General features: G+C 42.0%; 1 non-coding gene across 1 annotated transcript; it reads left to right on the forward strand.

Annotated features, from left to right (window-relative positions):
* Positions 1-20,722: 20,722 nt before the first annotated feature.
* LOC132432984 (U6 spliceosomal RNA) lies at positions 20,723-20,827 on the forward strand. The gene has a single exon (XR_009521038.1). It is a non-coding gene; the product is annotated as a U6 spliceosomal RNA (small nuclear RNA).
* The last annotated feature ends 319 nt before the right edge of the window (positions 20,828-21,146 follow it).

Here is a 21,146-nt window from a genome sequence, read left to right on the forward strand (position 1 = left end):
CTGCCCCTTTCTGCTCCTGGGGCCACATGGCAATAAGATGAGCCCATCCCCCAAGCAGTTAATTTTCCTTTTTTGAAGATCTGTGGGTAAGAGTGTATTTTTCCATTACAAGTTCTGCTTTTTTCTTGAGTATTTTCTGTCCTTGACTGTTTATTTCTTCTACCTACTGTTGTGTTGTTAAACCTGAAAAGGGTCTAGTGGGAGAAGAATGTGCACAGGTTCTGATTTCCCTGTGGGAAAAGGAAGTGTAGGGCTCACCAGGTTCTTTCTACTGAGCTGGAAATCAGTGCTATTTGGAATGTTGCCTCTTCTTTTGCAGACTGGTGCACATTAGAACACACAGTTAAATTTAACTGGTTTAAGAGAGGCTAATGGAAAAATTTGAAAACACAAAGAGGTCAAGAGCCAGGGGAGAAATACAAATGGTCAATAAACATCCTAATAAATGTTACATTTTACAGTAATCAAAATTGCTAATGCAAACCCGAACAATGAGATTTCATTTTTTGCCCATCACATTAGTAAACACTTTTAAAAAATATAATGCGGGCTTCCCTGGTGGTGCAATGGTTAAGAATCCGCCTGCCAATGCAGGGGACACGGGTTCGAGCCCTGGTCCGGGAAGATCCCACATGCCATGGAGCAATTAAGCCCATGTGCCACAACTACTGAGCCCACATGCCACAACTACTAAGTCTGCACTCTAGAGCCCACGAGCCACAATTATTGAAGCCCACATGCCTAGAGCCTGTGCTCCACAACAAGAGAAGCCACCGCAATGAGAAGTCCGCGCACCACAACAATGAGTAGCCCCCGCTCACCACAACTAGAGAAAGCCTGCAGGTAGCAACAAAGACCCAACGCAGCCAAAAAAAAATAAATAAATAAAATAAATTAATTAAAAAAAAAAAAAAAAATATATATATATATATATATATATATATATATATATATATATATAAAATGGGCTCTGACCTGTAGGTTTTCACATGTGAGATTCTGAGGGAGGCACACACACACACTAAGTGCTCTCTCTGGGTAGGTACTCAGGTAGGGTTTGTACCTCCTTGCAAGTCCTGCTTAGTTGGCCTCACTAGCACCTCACTCTGGGTTCTGGAGTCATCAGCACCTATCTCAGCTGAAGCACTGAAAGGACTCTCATTTAGCATACTGTATACCACCTCCAATGCAAGAAGGTCACCCCTGGTTTACAGATGTCAAAAGTTAAGTCTTTAGCAGATGAACGGATAAAGAAGATGTGGTCCATACATACAATGGAATATTACTCAGCCATAAAAAAGAATGAAATAATGCCATGTGCAGCAACATGGGTGGATGTAGAGATGATCATACTAAGTGAAGTGAATCAGAAAGAGAAAGACAAATTTCACATGACATCATTTATATGTGGAATCTAAAAAATTGATACAAATGAACATGTTCTGTAAATGAACAAAAACAGACTCACAGACTTAGAAAACAAACTTATGGTTACCAAAGGGGAAAGGTGGCGGGAGGGATAAATTAGGAGTTTGGGATCAAAATATACACACTACTATATATAAAATAGATAAACAATAGGATGTACTGTATAGCACAGGGAACTATATTCAGTACCTTGTAATAACCTACAATGCAAAAGAATCTGAAAAAGTAGGTGATTAAATAGTTAATCCCACTAGGGGATTGTAAGTAGAGAAAAAATTATGGGAGACTCCCATAAGTTAATGATCACTCAAGAAAGCAGGTTTTACTTAACCAAAAAACCAAGTAGGCTTGCTTAGCGAAAAATCCATGCAACAGAAGCATGAGACATGCCCGCAAACAATAAAACAATGGTGGAATGAGACCCACACCCTGCCCAGTGAGTTCAGTAAGTTAATGATTCCTAGGACATGCTCCTCTGCACACATGAAAAACAAAAATATAAGGAAAAGGTAACATTATACTAAAACCTGAGATGATTTACCATATTTTAGTATATGTCACTGCCTTTTTGCTCATTTCCATTGCGCCATGACAGTCCCAGCTTGACCACGTAGGGACAAAAAACTCCCCCGCCTGACATGGAGGAAGAGCTGGTGATGGAAGCTTGACATCTACTCAAGAATGAGGAGGAAGGTGGTCTTCCTCCCCTCCCCACTTTTCCTTTGATTATAAAACTGTAGCCCACTAAGTTCTCAGCGTGGCATTCCCTTGCCCGCTTGCTTATAAACCTCACAAGTGTCCTATTGTAATAAATCACTTCTTATCTATCATTTTGCCTCTCACTGAATTCTTTCTGTGCTGAGACATAAAGAACCGGAGCTCCTCGGAACCCCCCGAGACACATTTCTGCAGTTTCAAAACTAACACAACATTGTAAATCCACTGCACTTCAATTAAAAATAAAATGAAGTTTCCAGGAAACTTCTTACACTTTCTAAGATCACACAACCAGTCTACGGCAGGGCGTGGATCTGAACCAACAAATGTTTGACTTCAGGTCAAGGTCTTGGCACCCCACTGCTGTTGTCTTAATAAAAGGGCTTTCAAGATGGTTGGACTTAAAACGAACCCCATCCCCTCCCAAGGCATTCCCTTAGCTAATTGATCCAAAAAATGGGGCTGGGCGTATTCCCTTCCCCCCCACACAGTCCACCCCTCCCTAGGGCCATCTGGGCTGGGCCTAGGAGGAGGCACTGTGGGGTCTGCAGAAATTTACGGCCAGCAGATCTCCAGCACAGCCCAGAACCCTGCACCTTAGCAGCTCCCATCATCTCAGAGTGGGGAACAGCAGAGTCCATATGCCTCACTCTCCTGACAGATGTGAGGAAAGCACATTGTAAGCACCAAATATCAGTCTGTGTCTACAAAAGTCATTATAAACATCACCGGGAATGAGAGAAAAACAAAGCATCTCTATTTATAGCGTAGGAAAGAGGGGGAAAAAAAACATCCTTCCAAACATATGCTTAATCACACTGCTGTACTAGGAGGGGGAAATCACCTGTAAATCTTTCCTTTGTGGCTGATATGAAGTTGATCATCTTCCCTTTGGAGATGGATGTTTACGACTCTCTAATGGCTGCGGGAGAAAGCAGGGCCCTGCATTCCTGTGCCAGCCCACTGGGACGCACATCAAAGCCACTTTGTTTAAACTGGGACACGCCCAGGCAACCGACCCAACCCCACCCCTTTTGGATTCTCTTTCTCTTTTTGTGGAATCTGTAGTAAGCTCCGCAGCTGACCTCAGAGGTCACCCACAAGCACTTTCCTGTTTGAAACTTGTTCCGCAGGCCACGTTTCCACCAGCTTTGAGTCATTATCCTCCAGCCCTGACATCTACACCCCTGTTAGATGAAAGAGCTCTACCATGTCCGCCATCCTGAACACAAAGGCGGCAGGGTTTTTGTTGTTGTTTAGATGTGCGTTCAGTTTTTAAAAATAAAAACCTATGTTGTACTTTTTTCTTATTACAAAGGCAATACCTGTTTATCATAAAAATATTCAAACAGTGCAGACAAGCAGAGTGGAGAAACAAAAAGCACCCATTATTGCGTCCAAGAATAAGCGCAGGGAGCGTGTTGGAATACATCTTTCAGACTTTTTCCTCTGCAGAGATCTATCTGTCTAGTGTTGCAAAAGAAGATCACACTGAACATCCTGGTAATGAACTTGCTTTTTCATTGGGCCCTATGTTGGGAACATCTTTCCATGTCATTAAATATTCTGTATGCTTTTTTTTTTTAATATTTTGTAATATGAACCACGTTTGGTAGTTTTCATGTGAATATAAAAGCAATTCACACTTAAAATTTCATCTCCTTTGCCATTGCTTTCCTGGGTGTGTTGAGGAAATACTATGGCTCAATCAGAAGAAGGCATGCTTGATTTTTTTCCTTCTGAAAAACAAGGACATTGCTAATGTTCTCTTAACTCCTAGGAGCTATGACTACCTGGTTTGGAGAGCTTCACAACACCCTGGTGCAAAGATGTTCCCCTCTCTCTGTGTCTTCAAGTCAAATCAGAAGAAACCCAAGATCTTGCCACCCTCCCCATCCCTGCCCCCACTGCCATATTGGAAGTGATGCTGGTTATCTTCCTGCTGGGAAACCTGCCTCCCCAGGAACTACTATAGGAAATGCAAATCTCAGAATCACAAATCTTAGGAGAAAAGAGTCAGCCCAACTTCCCCACCGACTGGGTAAGCATCGGGGTCCACCCTGCCATCTATTACCACTGCTGTCTTTGCTTCTCACTGTGTCCTTTTGGTGCTCCAGGGACAACAGTGCTTCTGGATCATTGGTGGTGATGCCAACCCTAGGCTCAGTCCAGCTTCAAGCATGGTATCCACTGTCCTGGGAGGGAGGATGCCTCCGCTCTCTCTACTGCAAGGCCAGCTCCAGATGCCTCTCACTTAGTATCCAGGGCCTTGGCATTTTCACTCCTGCAAGAGCTGTTTCTACCATGGCTTCAGCCGGGGGAACCAAGTCAGAAATGGGTCAGGAGCCCATCGCTTGCCAAGCAAAACAGCTGTTTATTCCATTTTCCTCTCATACGGATCCACAGCCACATACCTGGCATCCATCATCTCCCTTTTCAACACTGCAAGTATTAAAGATTTCCTCCACTCCCCTTCTGTTCAGTAGTACACTGGGGTAGTGATGGAAGGATTCAGACCCTCAAAACCAAGAAACCCCAGACAGCTTCACCTCTTTGACCCTGGAATATGAACATTGCTGGCTTTCTGCTTTCAAAACAATAGAGAATGGTAACATCAAAGGAGATACCGGATGCCCTTCAAGAGTCCAGGGGAGAGAGAAGTCTCTTTATTCATAATGGGGGAGGAATAATTTCCCTTCCTCACCTTTTATTCTCTAACCCAAACACAAGCCAGGGAAATATTTAGCATGTCTTGCTAGAGCAGTGAAAAATAAAACCCTAGCTAAGCTTTAAGTGGGTCACCCTGCTACACAGCAAAATTAATCTTCAATGGATCGCTCCCTCTGCCTTTAAATGAACAATTATTGTTTTTAGAGAAACTGCCTGGTGCCATGATAAAAACTCCGGGGTTGGAGTCAGAAAACCCAAGTTGTCCTTTCCCTGCCTCTTACTACCATGTGACTCTGAATCAAGTATTAAACTCCCTGAAGCCTAATTTCTCTCTCTGCCTAAGATTGGACTTAGAGTGAAACCTTAATACCCAAAGTCTGTTAGCCAAGAGTCCCTGTCTCCCTGGACAGTGCTTAACGGTTCACCAACAACATTAGCCAAGGCAACTTATTTTTCTGTGCATCTTTATTTTATAATTTCCAGGAAAAAAAACCCTGAAAATCCCAATACTTGCTCAATATGTGGGAATCATTAAAGTACCCTAGCTAGGTAACACAGTTGATTTACTATAATTTACTAATGTCTCTGAAATTCAGTGTCCTCAACTTTCATGATAACTAGCACAAATTCTATAGGCTGGGCACTAGTCTAAGTGTTTAGGCATATTAACTAATTAAAATTTTACAACTACAACTCTGTAAGGTAGGTCGTATTATTATGATCATCCTTACAGTTGAGGAACTGAGCCATAAGAGGTTAAGTGATTATCCCAAGGTCACACAGCTAAGAATTGGCAGAGCCAGGATTTGAACCCAGGCAGCCTCAATCCAGAGTCCATATTCTTCAGTGTATGTCACACTACCTCTAGCTCTGAGATGATGGAATGGTGAGTCAGGCTTACCTCCTAGGATTGTTGAAAGGATTAAATGTATACAAGACACTGTAACTCTCACACATGAAGTCCCCAAGATGTGAGTCAGTATTACTATTTTATTATTTTCTAGATGAATCTAATAAAGCATTGTGACGCTAGTTGAAAATTATTAAAACTGTATGGCAACAAGGAGAAATCCAGCTATCATACAATACATAGTGAATTAAAGTGAAATACATAATTTGTTCTGGTTGTGCCTATGTCAAAATATGTTCACATTGTATAACTGTATCAGTCAGTTACTGCTGCATAACAAACAACAAGCACTTATTCCTCATATGTCTGCTACTTAGCTATGGATCTATGTTTTCAGACTGGGCTTACCTCGGCGGCTTTGCTGTGGTCCAGCTGGGCTTATGTCCCTGATGCAGGTTGGACTCAGGTCTGCTCCTCACATCTGTCCTAGGGCTCAGGCTGAAGGGGAAACACCAGCTGAGGGGAGCTCTTCGTGTGGCAATGTCAGTGGTACAAGAGAGCAAGTCCAACTGCACAAGTGCACTTTAAGCCTCTGTTCACATCATCACATCCCACTGTCAAAGTAAATCAGGGACTTCCCTGGCGGTCCAGTGATTAAGACTCCACGCTGCCACTGAAGGGGGCAGGGGTTTGATCCCTGGTCAGGGAACTAAAATCCCACATGCCACCTGGCGCAGCCAAAACAAAAACAAAGTAAATCATGTGGCTGAGCAAAATAAGGGCATAAGAAAGTGCACTTCACACCGCATGAGACCAAAGTAAGTCACACGGCCAAGTCCAACATCACCTGAGCAGGGAAGCATACTTCTCCCCATGGAAGTGGAGGTTAGGGAGTAAATACTTTTAAACAATAATCTTCTGGGCTGGCCAAAAAGTTCGTTCAGGTTTTTCCATAACATCTTACAGAAAACCCCAAACGAACTTTTTGGCCAACCCAATACTATAAGAAAGACCAGATAGAAACAGAAAAAACTGAGAAACATGATTAGTTTGGTGATATTGAGAGTCAGTATTTTTGTCTTCCTTTTTCCCCAAAATAACATTTACTATTTTACTGTCTTTGAGATTGAAGGGAAAAAAAAATAAAATAAAAGGAAACTTCAAGAATCAGTCCTAAAAGAATAGGCTGGGGATTAACAGGTACAAACTACTATATATAAAATAGATAAACAACAAGGACCTACTGTATAGCACAGGAAAATATATTCAATATCTTGTAATAACTTATAGTGGAAAAGAATATGAAAAATAATATTAATATAATATAGTAAAATGAAATATATGTATATGTGTATAACTGAATCACTTTGCTGTACACCTGAAACACTGTAAATCAACCATACTTCAATTTTTTTAAATTTAAAAATAAATAAATTTTTAAAAGTTAAAAAAAAATAGGTAGAAAGGAAAGACTGTCACTAAGTAACCTTTGTTCATTCCTTCAACAAACTCTCGCAGAGTCCTCCTTTGCACAGGTAAATCTAGCCCCTGTCCTCAAGCAGCTCACAGTCTAGCAAATGAGAGATAATGATAAAGATGATGATGATGATAATGATAATAATAGCCAACATTAAGTGGCCCATAGCCCAGGTGCTGTGTTAAGCCATTTACAGGGTATAATCTGTAATCCTATTGCAAAGCTCTACAAAGGAGGTTCTGTGAAAATCTATTTTACAGAACAGAACCTGACTCAAGGTCAACCAGCCAACATGCAGCAGAACTGGAATTTCCACCAGGCAGCCCAGCCTCAGGCCCTGCACTCTTCAGCACTTCAGTTCTCATTCACTCGGATCCCCTAAACTGTGCCACACCTATTCCTTCACAGCAGACCCTCTCCCTATCCCTGGATTAAAAGATTACTAACACAACACGCCCTCGGCTCGGAGGTTTGGCAAACACAAAGCCTGTGCATATAACCAACTAGATCTCACAGGTAGGTGTGGGCAAAGGGTGCCAGCCTTCAGTAAAGAAACTGGCTTTTTGGTAAGCTTGGAGAAGACATGAAGGAAGGTTCATTTTCTAGATTAATAGGGGCTGAGTACATCCACTGAGGGTGGTGACTGGCTTTTCTCCACCTCATATGGAAATGATAAACATAAGGGCTTGCACACAGCATCAGGGAAGCAGGTGAGGCAAAAGTGAACATTTCCAGATCACAAGGACCTTTTTATGGAAAGAGACTCCCAAGGGGAGGGAAGATCCCTTTCCCAGAGGCGGGGTGGTAAAGCAGGTCAAGCAGGGAGCAAAATGCAGACGGACAGCTGGCCTCAAACAACACCCTGGAATTCAGCAACTCTTCTGTCAGGTTGTTTTTCTTCCTCTCTTTCTTGAGACCACTTTCAGAATGTGCCAGTCAATAGAGGTTGAGTCAAACACCAAAGCCCATTTTGACCACCCGACTATTTCCTCCTCCTTGATTTCCTCACCTTCCCAGACCACCCTGGAGTCTGCTCTTGGGCATTCTTCCTCTAGGAGGGCAGTGAAGGAAGAACTAGCCGCCCCTCCACCCATCCCTCAACAAAAAACAAGAACACAAGAGCCCTATAAACACTGGCATCGAACTCAGCTACTTCAACGACAATAACAATATTTCATTACTCAGTAGCTAAGACTGAGAGTGCCAATAAAAATACAACCAACAACAGACTGTTTGATGAATCAAGTAGGAAAGAACTTATTTGTTTGTAAGTGTCCAATCCAACCCATCATAAATGACCTGACAAAAGGAAGGGCTCAATGTAAGCTGCAGGAGCCCATCCAGAGAAATCCCACACAGAGGCTGCAGGCAGCTCCCTTTTCTTAGAAATAATGGCCAATCACGTTAAGTACAAGAACAGAAAAATCAGAGTCCGACTCTCCCCATAAAACTGGGTCACTCCTCACTGGAGCCAGCTCTGGGTAACACTTATCTCCCAGCCAGTTCACCTGATTAACAACCTGTGGGGTTTTCACCAATGGGTTTCCAGCTGTATCAGCCCTCACATGACTGACAGGAGGGAAAATAAGAGATTAAAAAGGTGCTTCAAGAAAAAAGAAAAATCTTAAATAAACAACCTAAACTTACATCTAAAACAATTAGAGACAGAAGAACAAAAAACCCCAAAATTAGCAGAAGGAAAGAAATCATAAAGAGCAGATCAGAAATAAATGAAAAAGAAATGAAGAAAACAATAGCAAAGATCAGTAAAACTAAAAGCTGGTTCTTTGAGAAGATAAACAAAATTGATAAACCATTAGCCAGACTCATCAAGAAAAAAAGGGAGAATACTCAAATCAATAGAATTAGAAATGAAAAAGGAGAAGTAAGAACTGACACTGCAGAAATACAAAGGTTCATGAGAGATTACTACAAGCAACTCTATGCCAATAAAATGGACAACCTGGAAGAAATGGACAAATTCTTAGAAATGCACAACCTGCCAAGACTGAATCAGGAAGAAACAGAAAACATGAACAGACCAGTCACAAGCACTGAAATTGAAACTGTGATTAAAAATCTTCCAACAGGGGGCTTCCCTGGTGGCGCAGTGGTTGGGAGTCCGCCTGCCGATGCAGGGGGCGCGGGTTCGTGACCTGGTCCGGGAAGATCCCTATACGCCGCGGCGTGGCTGGGCCCGTGGGCCATGGCCGCTGGGCCTGCGCGTCCGGAGCCTGTGCTCCGCAACGGGAGAGGCCACAACAGTGAGAGGCCCGCGTACAGCAAAAAAAAAAAATCTTCCAACAAACAAAAGCCCAGGACCAGATGGCTTCACAGGTGAATTCTAGCAAACATTTAGAGAAGCGTTAACACGTATCCTTCTCAAACTCTTCCAAAATATAGCAGAGGGAGGAACACTCCCAAACTCATTCTACGAGGCCACCATAACCCTGATAGCAAAACTTGACAAAGATGTCACAAAGAAAGAAAACTACAGGCCAGTATCACTGATGAACATACATGCAAAAATCCTCAACAAAATACTAGCAAACAGAATCCAACAGCACATTAAAAGGATCATACACCATGATCAAATGAGGTTTATCCCAGGAACACAAGGATTCTCCAATATACACAAATAAATCAATGTGATACACCAGATTAACAAACTGAAGGATAAAAATCATATAATAATCTCAATAGGGCTTCCGGGAAGATGGCGGAAGAGTAAGACACGGAGATCACCTTCCTCCCCACAGATACACCAGAAATACATCTACACGTGGAACAACTCCTACAGAACACCTACTGAACGCTGGCAGAAGACCTCAGACGCACAAAAGGCAAGAAACTCCCCACGTACCTGGGTAGGGCAAAAGGAAAAAAGAAAAAACAGAGACAAAAGAATAGGGACGGGACCTGTACCAGTGGGAGGGAGCTGTGAAGGAGGAAAGGTTTCCACACACTAGGAAGCCCCTTCGTGGGCGGACACTGCGGGTGGCGGAGTGGGAAAGCTTCAGAGCCACGGAGGAGAGCACAGCGGCAGGGGTGCGGAGAGCAAAGCACAGAGGTTACGGCACAGAGGATCGGGGCCGACCGGCACTCACCAGCCCGAGAGGCTTGTCTGCTCACCGCCTGGGTGGGCGGGGCCGGGAGTTGAGGCTCGGGCTTCGGTCAGAGCGCAGGGAGAGGACTGGCGGCGTGCACACAGGCTGAAGGAGTTAGTGCACCACGGCTATCCGGGAGGGAGTCCGGGGAAAAGTCTGTACCTGCCGAAGAGGCAAGAGACTTTTTCTTCTCTCCTTGTTTCCTGGTGCGCGAGGAGAGGTGATTAAGAGCGCTGCGTAAAGCAGCTCCAGAGACGGGCGCGAGCCGCGGCTAAAAGCGCGGGCCACAGAGACGGGCATGAGATGCTAAGGCTGCTGCTGCCGCCACCAAGAAGCCTGTGTGCGAGCACAGGTCACTCCCCACACCCGCCTTCCGGGGAGCCGGTGCAGCCCGCCACTACCAGGGTTCCGGGATCCAGGGACAACTTCCCCGGGAGAATGCACGGCGCGCCTCAGGCTGGTGCAACGTCATGCTGGCCTCTGCAGCTGCAGGCTCGCCCCGCACTCCATGCCCCACTCTCCCCCGCCCCGCCTGAGTGAACCAGAGCCCCCGAAATCAGCGGCTCCTTTAACCCCGTCATGTCTGAGCGAAGAACAGACGCCCTCCGGCGACCTACACGCAGAGGCGGGGCCAAATCCAAAGCTGAGCCCCTGGGAGCTGTGAGAACCAAGAAGAGAAAGGGAAATCTCTCCCAGCAGCCTCAGAAGCAGTGGATTAAAGCTCCACAAACAACTTGATATATCCTGCATCTTGGAATACATGAATAGACAACGAATCATCCCAAATTGAGGAGGTAGACTTTGAGAGCAAGATTTATTATTTTTTCCCCTTTTCCTCTTTTGGTGAGTGTGTATGTGTATGCTTCTGTGTGAGATTTTGTCTTTATAGCTTTGCTTTCACCATTTGTCCTAGGGTTCTATCCGTCCGTTTTTTTTTTAACTTTATTTTAATAATTTTATTTTATTTTACTTTATCTTCTTTCTTTCTTCCGTTCTTTCTTTCTTTCTTTCCTTCTTCCTTCCTTCTTTCTTTCCTTCCTTACCTCCTTTGAAAACGAATCATCCCAAATTGAGGAGGTGGACTTTGAGAGCAAGATTTATGATTTTTTCCCCATTTCCTCTTTTTGTGAGTGTGTGTGTGTATGCTTCTGTGTGAGATTTTGTCTGTATAGCTTTGCATCCACCATTTGTCCTAGGGTTCTATTCGTCCTTTTTTTTTTTTTTTTACTTTTTTCTCTTTTTTTCTTAATAATATTTTATTTTAATAAATTTATTATATTTTATCTTACTTTATTTTATTTTACTTTATATTCCTTCTCTTTTTTCCTTCCTTCCCTCCTTCCTCCCTCCCTCCTTTCTTTCTTTCTTTCCTTCTTTCTTTCTTTCTTTCTACTTCTACTAATTCTTTCTTTCTACTTTTTCTCCCTTGTATTCTGAGCCGTGTGGATGAAAGGCTCTTGGTGCTGCAGCAGGAGTCAGTGCTGTGCCTCTGAGGTGGGAGACCCAACTTAAGGACACTGGTCCACAAGAGACACCCCCAGCTCCACATAATATCAAACGGCGAAAATTTCCCAGAGATCTCCAACTCAACACCAGCACCCAGCTTCACTCAACAACCAGCAAGCTACAGTGCCGGATATCCTATGCCAAACAACTAGCAAGGCAGGAACACAACCCCACACATCAGCAGAGAGGCTGCCTAAAATCATAATAAGTCCACACACACGCCAAAACACACCACCAGACATGGACCTGCCCACCACAAAGACAAGATCCAGCCTCATCCACCACAACACAGGCACTAGTCCCCTCCACCAGGAAGCCTACACGACCCACTGAAACAATGTCAGCCACTGCGGACAGACACCAAAAACAACGGGAACTACAAACCAGCAGCCTGCAAAAAGGAGACCCCAAACACAGTAAGATAAGCAAAATGAGAAGACACAAAAACACACAGCAGATGAAGGAGCAAGATAAAAACCAACCAGACCAAACAAATGAAGAGGAAATAGGCAGTCTACCTGAAAAAGAATTCAGAATAATGATAGTAAAGATGATCCAAAATCTTGGAAATAGAATACACAAAATGCAAGAAACATTTAACAAGGACCTAGAAGAACTAAAGATGAAACAAACAACGATGAACAACACAAAGAATGAAATTTAAAATACTCTAGATGGGATCAATAGCAGAATAACTGAGGCAGAAGAACGGATAAGTGACCTGGAAGATAAAATAGTAGAAATAACTACTGCAGAGCAGAATAAAGAAAAAAGAATGAAAAGAACTGATGACAGTCTCAGAGACCTCGGGGACAACATTAAACGCACCAACATTCAAATTATAGGGGTTCCAGAAGAAGAAGAGAAAAAGAAGGGGACTGAGAAAATATTTGAAGAGATTATAGTTGAAAACTTCCCTAATGCGGGAAAGGAAATAGTTAGTCAAGTCCAGGAAGCACAGAGAGTCCCATACAGGATAAATCCAAGGAGAAATATGCCAAGCACATATTAATCAAACTGTCAAAAATTAAATACAAAGAAAACATATTAAAGCAGCAGGGAAAAACAACAAATAACACACAAGGGTATCCCCATAAAGTTAACAGCTGATCTTTCAGCAGAAACTCTACAAGCCAGAAGAGACTGGCAGGAAATATTTAAAGTGATGGAGGAGCAAAATCTGCAACCAAGATTACTCTACCCAGCAAGAATCTCATTCAGATTTGATAGAGAAATTAAAACCTTTACAGACAAGCAAAAGCTGAGAGAGTTCAGCACCACCAAACCAGCTTTACAACAACTGCTAAAGGAACTTCTCTAGGCAAGAAACAAAAGAGAAGGAAAACACCTACAATAATGAACCCAAAACAATTAAGACAATGGGAATAGGAACATACATATCGATAATTACTTTAAATGTAAATGGGCTAAATGCTCCCACCAAAAGACACAGATTGGCTGAATGGATACAAAAACAAGACCCATATATTTGCTGGCTACAAGAGACCCACTTCAAACCTACAGACACATACAGACTGAAAGTAACGGGATGGAAAAAGATATTTCATGCAAATGAAAACCAAAAAAAAAGCTGGAGTAGCAATTCTCATATCAGACAAAATAGACTTTAAAATAAAGACTATTAGAAGAGACAAAGAAGGACACTACATAATGATCAAGGGATCGATCCAAGAAGAAGATATAACAATTGTAAATATTTATGCACCCAACATAGGAGTACCTCAATACATAAGGCAAATACTAACAGCCATAAAAGGGAAAATCCACCGTAACACATTCAGAGTAGTGGGGAATTTAACACCCCACTTAATAAGAGTGGTGAGAGTGGGCAACCTTGTCATAGAGACATATATGTCATAGAGACATATATGTCATAGAGACATAGGCCATATATGACAAAACAACAGCCAACATCGTTTTCAATGGTAAAAAACTGAAACCGTTTCCTCTAAGATCAGGAACAAGACAAGGTTGCCCACTCTCACCACTATTATTCAACATAGTTTGGGAAGTTTTAGCCACAGCAATTAGAGAAGAAAAAGAAATAAAAGAGATACAAATCAGAAAAGAAGAAGTAAAACTGTCACTGTTTGCAGACGACCCACCTCCTAGAGCAATGGAAATAAAAACAAAAATAAATGGGACCTAATGAAACTTCAAAGCTTTTGCACAGCAAAGGAAACCATAAACAAGACCAAAAGACAACACTCAGAATGGGAGAAAATATTTGCAAATGAAGCAACTAAAGGATTAATCTCCAAAATTTATAAGCAGCTCATGCAGCTCAATAACAAAAAAACAAACAACCCAACCCAAAAATGGGCAGAAGACTAAATAGACATTTCTCCAAAGAAGATATGCAGACTGCCAACAAACACATGAAAGAATGCTCAACATCATTAATCATTAGAGAAATGCAAGTCAAAACTACAATGATATATCATCTCACACCAGTCAGAATGGCCATCATCAAAAAATCTAGAAACAGTGAATGCTGGAGAGGGTGTGGAGAAAAGGGAACCCTCTTGCATTGTTGTTGGGAATATAAATTGATACAGCCACTGTGGAGAACAGTATGGAGGTTCCTTAAAAACCTACAAATAGAACTACCGTATGACCCAGCAATCCCACTACTGGGCATATACCCTGAGAAAACCATAATTCAAAAAGAGTCATGGACCAAATGTTCATTGCAGCTCTATTTACAATAGTCCGGAGATGGAAACAACCTAAGTGTCCATCATCGGATGAATGGATAAAGAAGATGTGGCACATATATACAATGGAATGAATATTCCTCAGCCATAAAAAGAAACGAAATTGAGCTATTTGTAATGAGGTGGATAGACCTAGAGTCTGTCATACAGAGTGAAGTAAGTCAGAAAGAGAAAGACAAATACCATATGCTAACACATATATATGGAATTTAAGGGGAAAAAATGTCATGAAGAACCTAGGGGTAAGACAGGAATAAAGACACAGACCTAGTAGAGAATGGACTTGAGGATATGGGGAGGGGGAAGGGTAAGCTGTGACAAAGCACGGGAGAGGCATGGACATATATACACTAACAAACGTGGGGTAGATAGCTAGTGGGAAGCAGACGCATAGAACAGGGAGATTGGCTCGGTGTTTTGTGGCCCCCTGGAGGGGTTGTATAGGGAGGGTGGGAGGGAGGAAGACGCAAGAGGGAAGAGATATGGGAATATATGTGTATGTATAACTGATTCACTTTGTTATAAAGCAGAATCTAACACACCATTGTAGGGCAGTTATACTCCAGGAAAGATGTAAAAATAAATAAATAATCTCAATAGATGCAAAAAATTTTTGACAAAATTCAACACCCATTTATGATAAAAAAACTCTCCAAAAAGTAGGCATAGAAGGAACCTACCTCAACATAATAAAGGCCATATATGACAAAACAACAGCCAACATCGTTTTCAATGGTAAAAAACTGAAACCGTTTCCTCTAAGATCAGGAACAAGACAAGGTTGCCCACTCTCACCACTATTATTCAACATAGTTTGGGAAGTTTTAGCCACAGCAATTAGAGAAGAAAAAGAAATAAAAGAGATACAAATCAGAAAAGAAGAAGTAAAACTGTCACTGTTTGCAGACGACATGATACTATGCATAGACAATCCTAAAAATGCCAACAGAAAACTACTAGAGCTAATCAATGAATTTCCTAGAGTAGCAGGATACAAAATTAATGCACAGAAATCTCTTGCATTCCTATACACTAATGATGAAAAATCTGAAAGAGAAATTAAGGTAACACTCCCATTTACCATTGCAACAAAAAGAATAAATTACCTAGGAATAAACCTACCTAAGGAGATAAAAGACCAGTGTGCAGAAAGCTATAAGATACTGATGAAAGAAATTAAAGGTGATACAAACAGATGGAGAGATATACCCTGTTTTTGGATTGGAAGAATCAACATTGTGAAAATGATTATACTATCCAAAGCAATCTACAGATTCAGGTCAACCCCTATCAAACTACTAATGGCATTTTTCACAGAACTAGAACAAAAATTTTCACAATTTGTATGTAAACACAAAAGACCCTGAATAGCCACAGCAATCTTGAGAAAGAAAAACGGAGCTGGAGGGATCAGGCTCCCGGGCTTCAGACTACAGTACGAAGCTACAGTAATCAAAAGAGTACGGTACTGGCACAAAGACAGAAACATAGATCCATGGAACAGGATAGAAAGCCCAGAGATAAACCCACGCACATATGGTCACCTTATATTTGATAAAGGAGGCAGGAATGTACAGTGGAGAAAGGACAGCCTCTTCAATAAGTGGTGCTGGGAAAACTGGACAGCTACATATAAAAGAATGAAATAAGAACACTCCTTAACACCATAGACAAAAATAAACTCAAAATGGATTAACGACCTAAATGTAAGGCCAGACACTATAAAACTCTTAGAGGAAAACATAGGCAGAACAGGCTATGACATAAATCACAGCAAGATCCTCTTTGTCCCACCTCCTAGAGAAATGGAAATAAAAACAAAAATAAACAAATGGGACCTAGTGAAACTTAAAACCTTTTGCACAGCAAAGGAAACCATCAACGAGACGAAAAGACAACCCTCAGAATGAGAGAAAATATTTGTAAATGAAGCAACGGAGAAAGGATTAATCTCCAAAATATACAAGCAGTTCATGCAGCTCAATAACAAAAAACAAAAACCCCAATCCAAAAATGGGCAGAAGACCTAAATAGACATTTCTCCAAAGAAGATATACAGATTGCCAACAAACACATGAAAGGATGCTCAACATCACTAATCATTAGAGAAATGCAAATCAAAACTACAATGAGGTATCACCTCACACCGGTCAGAATGTCCATCATCAAAAAATCTACAAACAATAAATGCTGGAGAGGGTGTGGAGGAAAGGGAACCCTCTTGCACTATTGGTGGGAATGTAAATTGATGCAGCCACTGTGGAGAACAGTATGGAGGTTCCTTAAAAAACTACAAATAGAACTAGCATATGACCCAGCAATCCCACTACTGGTCATATACCCTGAGAAAACTATAATTCAAAAAGAGTCATATACCACAATGTTCATTGCAGCTCTATTTACAATAGGCAGGACATGGAAGCAACCTAAGTGTCTATCGACAGATGAATGGATAAAGAAGATGTGGCACATATATACAATGGAATATTACTCAGCCATACAAAGAAAGGAAATTGAATTATTTGTAGTGAGGTGGATGGACCTAGAGTCTGTCATACAGAGTGAAGTAAGTCAGAAAGAGAAAAACAAGTACAGTATGCTAACGCATATATATGGAATCTAAAAAAAAAAAAAAATCGTTCTGATGAGCCGAGTGGCAGGACAGGAATAAAGACGCAGATGTAGAGAATGGACTTGAGGACACGGGGAGGGGGAAGGGTAAGCTGGGACGAAGTAAGAGAGTAGCACTGACATATATACACTACCAAACGTAAAACCGATAGCTCGTGGGAAGCAGCTTCATAGCACAGGGAGATCTGCTCGGTGCTCTGTGACCACCTAGAGGGGTGGGACAGGGAGGGTGGGAGGGAACCGCAAGAGGAAGGTGATATGGGGATATATGTATACATATAGCTGGTTCACTTTGTTATACAGCAGAAACGGTGACAATACAACATTGTCAAGCAATTATGCTCCAATAAAGATGTTAAAAAATAAAAAGATATTAAAGAGGTAATGCGCGTCCCCTCCACACAGGCAAGCGGCTTGCTTCTGCTGCTCCCCCAGCCCTCGTGCTGTTTTCACGTAAAGATGTCAGGAAATGCACTGATATTTGTGGAGCTCCTGCACCCCACTGCTCTGATTCTGCTGTTCCATAATGCAGGACCCCGGACAGTTCCCTAAAGCGGGGGAAGGAACAGTCTGGGGGAGGGGAGCTGCCCACCGCCCGCCCCAAAAGAAAGGGCTGTGGGGGATGGATGCTTCCAAGGGCACCCGGTTTCAATTAAGTCAGGAGGAGCTCTGTGAATACCTTCCTCTCGTCTCCTGGTCTCTTTCTTTTACTGCTTCCTTGTATCTTTCTTGATACTCTTATCATAATTTCTGTCAGGATGTGACCTTAAAATCAGTTCAAGCAAGGGTACCGGTTTTATTTTATTTTACTTTTTAAATTGAAGTATAGTTGGTTTATAATATTGTGTTAATTTCAGGTGTACAGCAGAGTGATTCAGTTTTATATATATATATTCTTTTTCAGGTTCTTTTCTATTATAGGTTATTATAAGATATTGAATATAGTTCCCTGTGCTATACAGTAAGTCCTTGTTGTTTATCTATTTTATATATAGTGGTGTGTATATGTTAATCCCAAACTCCTAATTTGGAAGGGGAGGAGAGAGCAGAGCCTGTGGGGATGGGAACAAAAACTAAAGAGGGGATGGGAGGCAGGACAGCATGGATGGACATTAAAAACATCGTGCTAAGTGAAGTGAGCCAGTTAGAAGAGGATAGTACTGTATGATCCCACTCAAATGAGGTACCCAGAGTAGTCTAATTCATAAAGGCAGAAAGTAGAATGGTGGTTGCCAGGGGCTTGGGGAGGTGGGTAGGGAGTTATTGTTTAAGGGACACAGAGTTCCAGTTTGGAAAGATGAAAATTTCTGAATGGTGGTGATGGTTGTACAATGATGTGAATATACCTAATGGACTGTAGACTTACAAATGGCTAAAGGTTGATTTCATGTTATATACATCTTAGCACACACACAAAAAATGTTTAAGGCATGTGGTGGAGGATAGTTTAGTTAGTTGTGTGGAAGACCTAGTCTGGCAAGAAGCAGATTCATCGTCACTCTGAAATTCAGGGACAGAGGGCAGAGTGGGGGAGGGGGGGCAGCTGACCGTCAGGCCTCCCCAGGATATGCCCTTCTTGATGGCTTCTGAACTTGGGAACCTGGAGTCCTTCCACCTGACTGAGGGGAGGATGAGTCCTTCATTGGGAACCATCTTAAGCGTACAGCAGACACTCGCGATTCCTGCTCACCCAGGAGGTGTCCTAGGGACCTGGCAACGAATGGGACTCCGTTTCCCTGGAGGAATGGCCCCACAGCCTTTCTAGGAAGCCTGAGGGATTAAAATGGAAAAGTGTTAAGCATGACTTGTGCATAACTCAGCCTTTCAGATTGGGATAAAAAACACCTAGCACATCTGACCATATGGAGGTCACAAACCTCTGCAAGAAACCAGAAGAGATTGTGGTACCCAGAAGCCCAGCCATGGATGAACTCCAGTGAATTAGGTCAGTGTGTGTGTTGCAGATCCACTGGGCCTGCCCCTTGTTCCTGCCCCGGGAACAAGGGATCCCCGGCTCCCTTGTTCAAGAGGGGAGCCTTCCCAGACAGCTTGGGAACCTCTGTTGGGGGAGGCCAAGCCTCCCAAAGGAGTCTGGGCTGGCAGTCATCCTGGCATCCTGTTTGCTGCAGGCAAGCCTCTTTTCTGTGGGTTATTTTTGTCTCTGGCCTTGGCTTGTTTTTCCCAGTACCGCTCCTTGGCTCGTAACATTTCTTCCCTGGTTTATTAAAAACTGAGATAAATCACCTAATAAATCTTGGCTAAGTTTTTTCCTTCAGATCTCCTTGACAACTGCCAAAGTCACAAAGTTGCATCTTTCCCACAGTGGGAGGCTAACAAAATAGCTGGTGTGCTCAGAGAAACATATAGATCAAGAAAACAAAGGGAAAATCTTTAGTTATGCAGAAGCCTCCCACTTCTGGTACTAAATTTACTCGCCTGGGTTTGCTTTAAAGAGACACAGCAGTACCTGAGCAGCTAGCAGGAGGCACCACGCCCATGAGCACAGGAAGCAGGCCTTCTTCCCTCTGCGCCCTGAAGAAGATGTGCATAGATGAACTGTCTTTCCTTGTTGATGGGACAGTTACTGGGTGCACTCTTAGCATTTAATTATTAAAGCTCTCCCTTCCCCCACACACATATACACAAACCTCTGCTTCTTCAATTTCTTAAAACCATTGAATCACATAATTCTAGCATTTGAAAGGAATTCAGCCATCCTCTAATGTCTCCTTTTATCATCACAGAAACACAGGATTCTGAGAATATTAAAAGTTACCTATTCTGACGCCAACTCTCCCCATCAGATGTCTTATAATACACAAATCTACTTGGCATCCCAAGAGCACTTTACACATACTTCCATTTGTACTTGGCTCATTCGATGTAACTATTTCCTTTTTAAAAGTTTAAACTTTTTTTTGTTTTTTGAAAAGCAATATGTTCACACAATTGGTAATTTGAAAGGTAAAAGAATATATAACCCTATCCTATAGACACCTAGTTCTCCTCCACAGCGGCTACTAATAACAATTCCTTCAGTATCCTTCCTGGGATATTCGATGTATATATACTTAGGTATGTTCTTTCCTTCCCTCCTTTTTACACAAACGCTTTTACACTGCTCCGCGCCTGCACTTTAGCATATTTTGGAGATCTTTCTGTATCCAGCTTCATTATTTTAGAGAGCTCTGTGGCATTCCATTACAGGGAGGTACCATAATCTAGGGACATTTTGGTTGCCTCCAATCTTTTGTATTACAAATAATGCTGCAATAAATAATCCGTGCTTATGATATTTGGCACCATTATTTCCTTCGGATAGGCTCCCTGAAATGGAATCGCTGGGTCCACAGATATGCACACTTGCAATTTTGATAAATATTGCCAAATGTCCTTTCCTAATTTCTGTTCTCACCAGTAGGTGATAGTACAGCTTTACCAACAGTATGTCATGATACTTTTTGACTATTGCTGTAATTATATATTTACCTGTCTCTTCCCCCGGCCCCATTCCCTCATTAGACTGTGAGACCATCAAGGTTCCTCAGAACCTAACATGTTACCTGGTACACGATAGATTCTCAATGAATATTTCCTAGAGCTCGCTTCAGCAGCACATGTACTAAAACTGGAAAGATGTCAAAACATAGCATGGCCCCTGTGCAAGAATGACACACAAATTCCTGAGGCATTCCATCATTTTAGAGAGTAAATCTTAAATGTTCTCGACACGCCAAAGAATGGTAATAGGTGAGGTGATCATTTCTCAATATATACGTGTATCAAATCAGCACATTGTACACCTTAATTTACACAATGTTACATGTCAATTATATCTCAATAAAGCTGTGGGGGTAGGAAAATGAATCCCTCCCCAAAATAAATAAATATACATTTGAGAAGTACATAAATGGATGAATGAATTCATCAATGAATTATAGGGCTCTTTAAATCAGAATTAGAAACGATGACCCTAATTTTCTCCACTTTGTGAGACTGGATATGCTGCATTTCATTTTATT

This window comes from Delphinus delphis, chromosome 10, assembly GCF_949987515.2.
Source record: "Delphinus delphis chromosome 10, mDelDel1.2, whole genome shotgun sequence".
Taxonomy (NCBI): domain Eukaryota; kingdom Metazoa; phylum Chordata; class Mammalia; order Artiodactyla; family Delphinidae; genus Delphinus; species Delphinus delphis.